The sequence below is a fragment of the Electrophorus electricus genome, chromosome 7 (genome assembly GCF_041902795.1).
Source record: "Electrophorus electricus isolate QZ-2024a chromosome 7, ASM4190279v1, whole genome shotgun sequence".
NCBI lineage: Eukaryota > Metazoa > Chordata > Actinopteri > Gymnotiformes > Gymnotidae > Electrophorus > Electrophorus electricus.
The window spans coordinates 16682698-16696242 of NC_137503.1; the positions used below are offsets into that span (position 1 = coordinate 16682698).

General features: G+C 43.1%; 1 protein-coding gene across 9 annotated transcripts in view; it reads right to left on the minus strand.

Moving 5' to 3' along the window:
* ptprt (protein tyrosine phosphatase receptor type T) overlaps positions 1 to 13545 on the minus strand; it is a 199195-nt gene that overhangs the window by 135453 nt on the left and 50197 nt on the right. The gene's annotated exons all lie outside the window — the stretch shown is intronic.

Sequence of the window (13545 nt, forward strand, 5' to 3'; positions counted from 1 at the left end):
CATCTACCAGGCTTTGTTTGTTATATTTGTCATTTTAAACACTTGGTAAGAACAAAGAAAGGACGCCGTAAAAACTTGCCTCATGATTACATCGATGAAATTAGGCAGACACCATAGCTTCAGATTACTCGTGCCCAGACGAATGGGAGAGAACCTAAATCAGTCAAGGAGGGTGGGAGCACTGTGCAGTTTAGTGCTTTTAGTGCTCCAAACACACCTGAGTCACCACAGGATCTGTTTTCATGCAGGGGAGAAACCTAAAGTGTGCGCTGCTGTCTCCAATCAGTCCGTCTCTGTTTTGGCAGTAGAAGCCAGTAGGGCAGGAGCAAATTACATAAAGTAATAAAGCTTCCAAAGCAGTTTTCATGGATTAGCAATTTTAATTCTTTTGAAATGGTAATAGCCTACTTAAGTTAAAAATAGGGGGGGGGGGGGGTCACATTACAATTTACTGTTTTACTATTATAAATGTCAACCCCAAAATTAGGTTTATGGCACTACAGAAAGAGTTTGTACTACAACACTTCATCACTACTTGAATCATTTCACAATGCTGTTTTTGTCAACTTCCTATGAAGTGTTCACAGAGATGGTGCAGGGATGGCAAAAAGATGACAGCCATGGCCCGGGATGGCACAGTGATGACCCAGCAATGGCCCGGAATGACACAGTAAAAACACAGCCATGACCCAGGATGGCACAGTGATGATGCAACAATGACTCTGTGACGGCACTGTGATGGCCCAGCAATAGCACAGATGGCACAGCGATAGCACAGAGATGGCACAGTGATAGCACAGAGATAGCCCAGCAATGATTCAGCATTAGCCCAGCGATGACCCAGTGATGGATCAGTGGTGACTCAGTGATGGCCCAGCGATGGTTGAGTGATGGCTCAGCGGTGACTCGGCGATGGCCCAGCAGTGGCCCACTGTCATGGCTCTCCTGACGAAACATGCAACGCAGAGTGTTGCCTGTTTCAGCTTCCTCTGCTCCACATGGGAGCACATCTCAGGGCAAGCTTTGCCTAATTTTATCAGGCGGTTCCTTCAGAATATCCTTCTTCCTACACGCGGGGGATGGTGAAGATCTGCACATAGGTGCTCAAGTCCCACCGATGGGACTGTTCACTGTGAGGGATCAAAAATAAATTCTATCTCCAAAAACAAAGGATCTCCACTCTTAACTCTGAAAAATCCTTCTCTTTCAACTTTATACTGGGATCATGTAGAAAAGCTCAGTAAAGGAAATGAGGGAGAGCACAACTGAGTCAAACAGAGAGACAGAAAGAGAGGAAGAAAGGGAGAGACACAAAGAGACAGGGAGGAGAGGAATTTATATTAAGAAAGAGTGAGAGAGAGAAATTGAGTACAGAAAGACAATGAATGGAGCAGAAAATAAACTAAAGTAGTGCAGTTACTAACACAGACACACAGGAACCCCCCCCCCCCACACACACACACACACACACTTACTCTGAGAATCAGAGATAAAACAGCTCTCAGCTGGACCAGTGTAGGGCATGTGGTCAAAGATAATACCAATATAACACAGTCAGTCAGGGCAGGTGGAGTTAAAAGGAAAAGGGACCAAAAGAGAATCATAGATTAAATGTATCATTATTACTAAAGAGAGAGTAGCATTCTTACTAAAGAGAGAGCAGTCAGTGTGAAGGTGTTGTGCTAGGAAGCAGGACGTATAGTGTAGAGGATATTGACCTCATGTTGGAACTCAGCCCAGTTCACCATTCAGGTGCAGTATCAGTGAGCTACCCAGCAAAGCCTGAGCTGGTGACAGGAAGTCCAGATATACAATGAATCTGGGCATCTATCGTACACAAACACAAGTACACACACACGCACACACACACACACACTCACACACACACACGCACGCACGCACACACAGGCTTTTGTTATGAAGGCAGGTCAGACATGATCCATGCCTAACACTTCACTGGGCGCACTGAATCCAGAAACTGACAAAGGACATGGTGTGTAGTGATATTGATCAAGCCATGGCAGCACATACAAAACATGGACATACAAACACATCTACAAAGCCACATATCCAACATGCACATGCATGAAAACAAAAGCACCTGTATTCTACTACATATGCAACCACTATAAACCATTAATGTATACTGCTATAATGGGTTAATATATAACCCACTTCATTCTCTCTCTCTCTCTCTCTCTCTCTCACACACACACACACACACACACACACACACACACACACACACACACACACACACACACACACATACACAGACACCCCAAAGCAATAACATAGCCAAACCTGACCAAATGAACAGATACCTATTCTGAGCTGTCTACTCTGAACTGTCCCCTGTGAATCACTCTGGGTCCAAGCCAGCAGTGACCAATCACAATTTGCTAATCACTAGGTCAAGGACACCATAGCTTTTGCTTAAAAAGTTTGATACAGACAGCTCTCTTTTTTTGTGGGGCAGAAAGAATTGTAATTTTTTGGTATTTATAATCTGTTCAATACAAATGGCACTGCAAAAAGGCTCGATATCTTAGGTGTGTTGTTTTCCCCTTTTTACCTAATAAATTTAAAAAATATATTTTTTGGCTAATTTTAGAGGGCAGTCAAGCGATTTAGGCAAGGGGAGGGATAATGGTGGGGGTTTTTAGACCAGCAGCCATCTGTCATTAAAAACCCTATTGGGTATAAAAATATCCCAAAGCAACCAAAATGTCGCCAAGCCTGTAGGCATGCCATTTATCAAGCTGTAGCCAATATTTGTGAGACCAAAGGAAAAAAGAGGTTTCTGAGAGACATTTATCCTGCTTTGGGGGTGTTTTTCCTTCTTCTTTTTCACTCAGAAGATTTTCATTGCCTTCTCCTGTTATTTGGAATGGGAATCCCAATGTCAGAGGCTGAAACATGACCAGAGCACCTTCCCTGACCACATCCATCCATCCTCTCTTTTCTGTGGTAGAGGCAGGTTAATGTGGTATCAGGGCTGGGGGGTTGGGAGGAGGTGTGAGGCCTCTTGTGAACATTCACTTTTCCATGTAATCAATTCACACTTATGTTTAATGTAACCTTAAACCATTATGCTCAAAGTCAACTGAGTGTGTATGATGTGTTTAGAATACAGGTCATAGCCATGAATGTTTAAAACCATAACTATAATCTGCTAATTCTTCCTGACGTCACTACTAGTGCTGACTGCCCGTAAGTCTACGTGAAAACTGTGTGTCTGCAATATGTGGCTGTAACATCAGGGAAGCTTGGATGCTCAGAAGACATGCTACTGAGCATACACACACACACACACACACACACACACACACATATGCACATACACATGGGCCTGTACACTAAAAATCAAGTTTAATTTTAAACATTTATGTTTTTCTAAACTAAATTTTGCAACTGATGACTGACATTTGACAATAACAGTACATCTTTCTCTTTCTCCCTCAAAGCCCCAGACATAAAGCCCAGGAGGGTTATTGCATATTGTGGTGGTGGTGGTGGTGGTGGTGGAGCCCGGAGACTGTACTGCTTTGCGTATAGAGCATTTCATGTCGAAGCCCCACCACAAGGCACAACACCGACATGATGAACTGCGCGTGTGAGCATCACTTATCTCGCGCCTGTCCACCCACAGCCTACAACCAACTCCACGCTCCTCTTGCCTCGCTTTGGAGCGGGGGACCCACTTGGGCTCTGCCATCCGTTGCATCCCCCCAGCTCTCCCGTCTAAAAATGCTCACGCTCAGGGAGAATCACACTCAGGCCTGCAAACAACGGACGGGCGAGGTGGGCAGAAGGGGAGGGGGAGTTGGGAGATGGGATGCGGGCAGGGTGAGGCGGGACAGTCAGCCATGTTCCGGCCCCATGCTTGTCAGAGGGGAAAGGAGAGGCAGCTCCCTTGGCGGAGAAGAAGAGGCACTATAAAAATACACGTCCGCCTACTATCCCACCACCTCCTCTCCAGCCTGATTGGGCTGAGATTGAGGTAATAAGTGGCCTTTCCCTCCTCTACAACTGTCAGATGGAGGGAGGGAGCGAGGGGGAGTGAGGGAGGGAGAGAGAGAGTGAGAGAGAGAAAGAACAAGATTATAAAGCTGAAACTAGGACAATGGATACTATCTGTGAAGGAAAGGGAAACCAGGTCCCTTTGTTATAATGAGGGTGCAGAACTGATACAGGAGGGTAGGGAGCTGTCAAAGACAATTTTCAAAGACAAAGAAGATATTCTGCAATCATTGCACACAACAATTATCATGAAGCAATCATTTAAATTTTTTTTAAAAAGCACTTCGCTTTTTCAAAAACACACATTGCAATAATTCTATTTTGTTTTAAATAATGGATTAAAAACAATTGTATTTGTTTTTCCTGATAAGGAAATTAAAAAGGCAAAGATGTTTTTTTCAGTTCAGTTTTTCCTCTGATATTAGTTGTTACCAATTGCCACTATTTAGACCTCCCCTCTCAGACAAGAGCTGACACATGAAAGCATTACTGCTCTATTAAGATGCCGATCATTCCGTGTGATAGGACTGCTGATTATTCTCAGGGACCCCCCTGTATTGCTGTAAATGACAGGAAGGGAAGAGTCATGTACAGCCAGAGAGCAGGACTAGTACTGCTTTTGGGCTCCTGACCATGAGTATCTGTGGCAACGACCACACACACACACACACACACACACACACACACACACACACACACACACACACACACACACAAACACACACACACAAAATAAGACAAACAATACAAAAGAGAAAATGTGATACGGCTTCTAAATCCCTTGTCCCCCCATTTGACCACAGTGTTTGCTAATACCAGAGATATTGCTTCGGCTGTGACCCTTCACTAGTACAGACCTACAAGCATCATATAGACACTTGATGGCTCTGCCACAATGAATGCAAGCATAGTACCATCAACTCAGAATCCTTTTTTTTTTTGCTAAAAATCTTCATGTATTCAGAATGTATGAGACAGAATTTTATGTCTAATAGGTAGATAGGTTTCTGCCTGTCATTCAAGTGCATGTCAAAAGTGAGAAAGTGCAGGAGTCACTTCTCAAGGTACTAAAAGGGCCTGAAACGGAAGTATATGGCATGGGGCACTGTCGATTTTCTGCCATGCTTCAACCTCCACAGAGTCTCCAACACCACAAAAGTACTCATTTATAACAGAGGGAGTCAACAACCAGCCAGGCAACTGACTTTCTACGAATATGGTGCAATAAACAGTAAAGACAGAGAAAACACTTATGGACAGAGAAAAGAAAAAAATGAAAACTCAAAGATGTGTAAATGTTCCCCAAGGTATCTATGAAGGGATATCCACCTTGAGTTTGGCTAACAGAAAAGGTTAGCACATTTATCAGGCATTTTCTTTAATGCTCAGATGGTCTTTGGAGGTGAACAACTAAATGAGACTTTCATATTGACTAATTACTGTTCCCTGTGGGCTGTCCTGATGGCTCTCAGTCAACAAAGGCTGCATTCGAAAAAGAAAGGGAAGTGTGGCATTATATCTGCTGATAAGCATGGCTTACAAAGGATTACAAACCCACCACCAGCACCCATGTATGAATACACACCCACAGACACACATGTGGACTGCAGATAAATTAAACCTAAATTTAGACCTAACCCTCACTTACACTCAAAAGGAACTGAAGGGGGAAAATGGTATCTAATAAAAGATAGCAATATAAGAAAACACATCGACACTCACCCCCCACCCCAACACACACACCCCCCAAAGTAACAGCATAATCAAACCTGACCAAAGCTTGGCAACAAAGCAAGAAATCAGAACAAAGACTAGGAAGGTTTCTTTCAGCCAACGGTGTGATGTAACTATCAGTGAGCTACATGAGGTAATGTTTATGCAGAGCAATTCAAATATATACTAACAGCACTGCAATACCAGCTCAAGTCTGAAAACCACCAAAGAAGAGTTGTAAAATTAAGGCTACATCTGACAGTTGACATCTCCCAGTGAGTCACTCCGTCTCCGGTCTTCGCGGGAAACTCTCCTCCTCCTCTGTTCCCATGTCAGGTCTCTGTCTGCATCACTCCAGAGAGCTTCTGGCACAGTGTACAGATAATTTTTATTGTGTCTTCTTAGAAAAATAAATAAATAAAGATGAAAGAAAGGGCATGGAAACTTCTCATTCTTTCCACATTTTGTCTGAATGCTGTCTGTGTCCTTAAACCAAGTGTATTGTGCCTGTGGTGTCTAGAAATACTTGTCTATTAGCTCATAAAAAGGCTGGCTTGTATAACTGGGGTAATATGAAATGTATCAGGTTTTATACATGCACATAAACTTGGCTTAAACATCCCATGGCTATTTTGTAATGAATCTGTGTAAATATTAACAAAGCATTATCTGATACTGATTTGGGATCTGAGTTAACCTCATGAACAAACAAACTCTGATGAGGCGTTAACAGAATGCACCGCTCCAGATAAGGGCACTTCAGTGCAGTGTGGCTTTGCGCCAGGTGGTTTATGGGGTCATGCCTTTGACTGCCTTGGCCAGGTCACTGGTTTGTCTTTCTTGCACACCTGATAAACCTCCTGCATAGTGACTCTAGCTTTTGGATTTGACCTGCTCTTCAGCTCATCAGGTACACCCATCATCAGTGGAGCTGGGTGCAGCAGAGCAGGGCCGGCACAAAGGAATGACGTCTTGGAGGCCCCAGGACTTTAACTGAGGATGAGTCCAATTGGAATGCCTTCATATCTGGTCAAGCTGCCAGAACTTGGCTCTTGGGTCAAACGTTTGTGGAGTTAACACTTAACTAAAGCAATGCAAGCCAGTCAGATGACCTCATTCAGCACAATGATGTGGCACTTGCCACAATGAACCCCTTTTCCTAAAGAAGGAAAGCCAAAAGGAACCCAGGGCTATTTTATAGCTTTGGTATTTGTGGTCACACAACAGGAGTCTTATGAGTGATCTATGTTGTTCAAGCTGAACTGAGTGCAGTCCTGTCATGGTAATTAATTTGTATCCTAAGTGGCCTGCAGATCGCTCCTAGCTTGACTGTCTGTTCTCCACTCTGTTGAGTGAAAGCACATTCTCTCCCTCTCTCTTTCTCTTTCATCCTTAAACGTGCCTCACAGTGTCTCATATGTCTCCCTGCATTTATTAAACCATCACTAAATTAATTTAGCCCTGCTTCACTGGCCATCCAGTAGAGTCTTTCTGGTCATATTATTGCCACTCAAATCCTCCAGCAGAGGGAAAAGGACTCGCAAATAGAGTCTCATAGTACAATAAATCATTTAAAAAGCTAATGTCAGCAGAATGAATTAATTTGTTCAAGATAATTTGTGGAAACGGGATAGTATGTGACTATCAGCTTTTAATTTAACTAAGAAAGAGAGAGAGATGCAGACTGAAAGTGAGAAAGGTAGTCAGACCCAAAAATCAGAGAAATAATAAGTTGGAGTAATAAACATGGCCGACATATATGCCATCTCCAGAGGCTGAGAACCTTAAATGCACCCCAACCCTAAGTGACCACTAAAGGCTATGCTGTTTTCAAAATTCTAGACCTTTCTATCCATCTATGAAGACATAGTTGGAAAAAAATTATTATTGTTTGATCAGTCCCTTGTTCTATATTTAATATGGATTCTGCTGTTTTCTAGAGTGGTTCTGGGGCACCAGAACATTTGTTTCCCTCATTGCACCCAAGGGACTTGCACTCTAACCTATCAGCATATCCCTGATTACACCACAAATCAAACCAACTGACACCAAATATTTAATTCATGTGGTAATTCTGTCATTTTGTCCAAGCCATGTGTTCTATAGCCAATTACAAGTATAATAGTGAGAAAGAAAAGTGGGGCTTGTGCTGACGCTGAAGGAGGTAAACACTACTATAACATTAATAACCGTTTATTTGGTGTTATGAAGTCACATATAATATGTTCGTGTAACAGTACAGACATGTGTGAAAGTTTATCCATCAATGCACAATGTTCAGTCTAATAGCTATAATGGAGTGTTAGCTGTTCATGTGTAACCACAAAACTTTCCCGGAGGGTTAAGTGTTGCATTTACAGTTCCCTGTATGACCTAATCAGGACACTCACTTTCACTGCAAAATTCAGTATGTCTGGAACCTGAAGGCGATTTAAACCTGCCCATACCCATATGACTCATCCACATTATTCTGTTCAACACCACCTAAGCTGAACAGGCCAAAATAACATTTTAGCTGATATGAGAATTAATGAGTAACGAGTTCTGCTTCCTGTGATGAAAACTGTCAGCTCTAGTTTTCCCAGAACTGGCAAATTTTCTCCAAATGTAAAAATTTGAGTTGATAAATTAATGCACATATTATTCGTCATTGTTTGATTTACATGTTACCTGGAAGCCATTCACACTCTGACTGGTACACCAACCTTGCATGTGTGCTAAAGGAAAGATCTGACTACCACACTCAAAACAGGATTCTACATGGATCTGTACCACAGTGCCTTTAGGTCAATGGGCTCTTTATGAAATCTCTGTTCTTGAGATGAGAATGATCTGCACTGATGTCACAGGCACAAAATAACTATGTCCAGCAGCCCGCAGAGGCTATCAGCATTCCCACAGCTACGCCAAGGCCTGCAAATTTGTTCTGATCAAGGAAGCACAGCATAAATGCCATTTTATCCTGCCCCTAAAGACTTATTACTCTCTCTGTTTCTCTCACCCTCTCTCTCCCTCTTTGTCCCATTTTCTCTGGACTCATTCCATGCAACGATACCAACTTTTAAATGCTTTCTTAGTACAGCAATGACAAAGATACATGGTTATCCATTTTACCCCCACCCATTGTGAACAGAAGATCCTGGACTGTCCATGCAGGGAGCAAGATAATGGTATCTCTCTCACACCTACACTCACAAACATACATGTACACACAGGCACACCTCAAGGTTAGAACTCACACAACAAAAGACCAGTGTAGTGTGTGTAATGGGCAAGACAAGGTCTTTATAACTGGTACTGAAATGATCGGTAAAATGGTATTATCCAGACAGAAAGACAGAGAAAATTCATAAAGGGCAAGATATGAGGTCAGAGGCGCTGTGAGTGAGGGTTAGCAGAAGAATCAAGGATGATGGAGCCACCATACTCTTTAGAGGTTGTGACCTTTAACCACTGATGAGACTATGGCTTTTTGGCAGGAGAAACACACAAATGCACACGTGTGCATATATTCACACCATTTCACTGCGAGTTATACTGTGTATGACTATGTATGTGACAAATAAACCAAACTTGAAACTTGAAGTGAGTAATTACCTTTTTTAGACCAGACCAGGTTAAACATGGTATAAGTGTTGATGCGCAAGGGTCAATAGGTGTATAACCTAGGTCAATCTAGACAAGATGTGGCTAGCATTATTAAATTGCCTTTGCTAGCTTCATCAACAACAGAGAAATTCCTGTTGGCTCAGGGATATCTGAAGAAAATAAGGAAATGTATCAATGCCAGAAAACACATTTGATTCCAATCAGCCAAAAACAATAACGATGAACGCCTAAATGACACAGTGACTTGCCAGGGTCATGGTAGCAAAATTATTCTGACCCAGGAATAACAAGTACCGTTCCTCACTCGTTGATATTTGAAGCACATTGTTGGAAGAAAGGATCCTTCTTGGCCTTTGCAAACACAAGTTATTCAAGGGTCATTAATGTGAAAGGGGCTCAGTCACATTAATCTCAACAAAATTGACTGTGCTGGTTGTTATGCTAAAATGTTTAGAAAAGAGAACACACAAATAGACAAATGAAAAAAAAATTATAATTTGACTAAATTCAATCTATGAACAAATTTGTGGTGTCACATGGCATATAACTACAACAAAAAGATAAATATTTGACTGAATTAAATTTCCAAGTGTCCTTAGTATTCTTTTTAAATTTCATTGTGTGTGTGTGTGTGTGTGTGTGTGTGTGTGTGTGTGTGTGTGTGTGTGTGCGTGCGCGCACAAAAATTGGAGGGCTAGATCTAGGCTTAATGAAAACAGCATGTCAGCAGAAGGTGTGATGACTTTGGGTGAGATGGGAGAGGGAGTGAGTGAGAGAGAGAGACAGTAAAATACAGAGAAGGGCTGGAAAGTGTGAGACAGCTGAGAAGTGAGAGCACAGCAGGGGGACTTTTGCAGCCTCTTCTAGAAGAGTTGCTTCACTTTAGAGCTGTTTCGAAGTCGGTAAACAAAGCCGGCACGTGCCGTGATGTGATGTGCCACTCAATCCATTACCTCCCTCTCTTTGCACTTCCCCTGTCTCTCCATCACCTGCACTGTCTCGCACACCAGCTCTCTGTCTCTCACCCCTTTTGTTCTTCTACATCTCTCATAGCTTTGCCACTACCTGGAGACTGTTACACACCCAGCTCATCACGTGCTCTCACTCTCGTCACTTAGCCTGTGTATCTCTCTCCCTTTGTCTACTTTTTTTCTCAGAATTAAATTCCTTTCAACGCACCAATCTACTGTGTTAAAGCAGATCTCTATTGCCCATTGCTTCCATCATTGCTATAGATGAATTGGGGTTATAGATGAATGGAGGTGAGGATTAAGTCCACATTTTTAATATGACTCAAGCAGCTGGATAACTGGCATGGGGGCAGGGCTAGGTTTGGTGAGAGAGCCTTCTGTTCGAAAAGCTCTTGGCCATGTGCTCTGTCGAAGGCCTGCTGGCCTGTCATACGCCTATGACAGGAGAGTTAGGTGCGAAGAGGCGATGTGCCAGGGGAATTAGTGTCACTCAAAAGGACAAGCCTCTATCACATCCTTATCTCTTGAAAGACGGACTGCTTCACTCCATCTCTTTTCCTGACTTTCTGTCCTCTCTCTCACTCTCTCCCCTCTACCCTATCTCTCTCTCCCCCCATCTACCCCATCTCTTTCTCTCTCTCCTCCCTCTACCCCCATCTCTCTCTCTCTAGCATGCTTTTAATATATTCAGGATTGACTCCTAAAAGATAAGTCCTTATTAAATAATGTGCTCACTGAAAGAGATGGTTCAGGACGCTGTCAGTACGCTTGACAGTAGCTGAAGCACACTGTACTAAGCTGACTTACTGCAGGGAAGAAAAAGTCACCAGGAAAAGAGGTACAATTTATGAGGCACAATTTGCATCGAAGTGCGCTGCCTACTTTTTCAAAATGTATTACTTTGCCGTGCAGAAAAGGACGTTATCAGAAGTTTCATCGTTCACATTCCCAATTGGAAAGAAATCGGCTTTTGCCAGAATTGGTGTGTGTGTGTGTGTGTGTGTGTGTGTGTGTGTGTGTGTGTGTGTACTTACATGTGCTTGCTGTCAATTTTGCATCAATAGCTGACCCTGCGGCCTCTCCCAGGAGAAAATCAGACATGCAATCAAGGCGCACTGTCCACAAGAGCACTCTAATCATCACCAAGAACAAAAATAAGGAGACAGGCTAGTTAACCCCTTTACCCTCATCAGACCCCATCTAGCGCCCAACACTGGCAATAATAGTTTTGTCCAGACAACCTATAATTCTGAACTCCATTACCATTCTGAAAGCGCTGAGTGTAGAGACAGACCTACGATTTCAGGGTACATCAGAACGGTAAATATCTAAATGCATCATGTCTGGATGATTTTGGGAGTCGGAGAAGGGTGCAGTGATTGTTTCTGGGATACCCAGCAAACCAAAAGTTGGTAATTGCAGTGCAGAATATTTGAGAAGATCCTTGAAAAGAAATTTATGAAAGAAAGGGGAAGGGAGAAGAAAAGAAAAACAAAAAATAAAAGAGAAATGTAGGTCAAGACTTTGTCTTCGCCAGGGATAAGGGAAACAAAGTGGTCATTCATTTGCAGACAAATCATTTGTTAATGACCAATTCTTAGAAACCAACTGGAACAGCAAAATTAAATATGTTAAGTCTAATCTCACTCCACATATATGAAGACAAGAATGGGGGGGGAGGCCGGTGGGGCGATACCAGATCTTTTTTTTCACCCTTCCCAAGAAGTCACTGATTACCCTGATTTCAATTCCAGTTGTCCAAAATATTTCTCCAAGGCTTAGAGAAAGCCCTAACGTAGGAACAGTTGGAGCTTCTAAAGTAGCAGGAGTAGGGAAGGGCTTAATGCCTGATAAAGCTTGTCAGAGCCGTTTGTCATTTCCGGTCTCTCTGAAAATCCGGGGACACCTGAAATGGCCTGGCTGCATTGTCATTTCCAAGTAGCCTTGGGTTACTGTTAATGGACTTCAGGTCATATCAGTAGCTCACACCAAAGTATGTAACTGGCTGGCAAGTTGTTTCTGTGCAGTTTTTTTTTTAACCAGATATCTCATGGCATATCAGGACTAGTATGACATGTATACACAACTGCTCAAATTTTGAGTATTGTTATCTTGAGTTCTCAAGTCCAGTAGGTGAAATTGTATAACCACATGCTACATAGAATGATATGCCTTAATTCAGAATAAAAATAACATAGCATATAGCACCCCTGCAATTGACTGGAGTTTGAGGTGTGCATCTAAGATGAGCTGGGTGGTCTTGTCGGGCACTGCAGGAATGCTTGTGACTCATCCGAGTCGGCCCCTTCACAGCTGAGTGGGAAGGTATTTTCCACAGAGGAGCTAGCCTGGAGGGCTCACGGAACAGTTTGGAAAAGGAAGACGGAGTGTCGGATCACCCTGAAGTTCCTCCATACATATAAGCATGTCACTTTCCAGACAGAAAAGATCTGAGCCATGTACAGGCTCGATCTGACACGACAGCCCCACAGCCCCATCCTGCCCCCGACAGAAACAGTGCTGAGGCAACGGTAGCGGCCTTTCCCTCTGGGAAACAGGAGCAACATTCGAACACGCAGTCACCACTTTCTGTAACGAGCCGAATAACCAGAGTCTTGACAAGGTAGGGTTCTGCCTTCCATGTGTGCAGCCTATCAATGCCCCCCTTCTCAATGTCACTGTGAAGCTGGGCCAAGCCATGATGTCAATGAGGGGCTAAGCCCTAACAGCTCAGAAGGACCAAGCTCTTACATCACTGAGAGGCCAAGCTCTGACATCACAGAGGTGCCAAGCCCTGACATCATTGAGGGGACTCTCGCCAATCTTTCAAAACGCAACTGGACCAACAAGTAGGTTAGTGTCATCAGTGTTGGTGTTCTCCATATTTCCCAGAATGGAGGCTGCCCATGTTAAGGCCCAACTGATTTGTGATACATCATTCAGGATGTTTATGCACTTTCATCATTCTCTCTCCATAACATCAGACAGTGTATGCCAAACCCGTGACAGGCTACATTACCTGTCATGCAAGAACATATTAATGGTCCCCCTCTCCCAGCGTTTTTCTCTTTTTCTCTCCTTACCCATCACACATTCTCTCTCTCTCACACACACCTGCCTCATATTTCTTTCTTTCTCGCAACATTCTCCAGCCTTCTCCATCATGTCTTTGGCATCTCGAGTGCAGTTCAAGTAACACTGTACTAAAAGCTAATCTCAATCAGAGGAA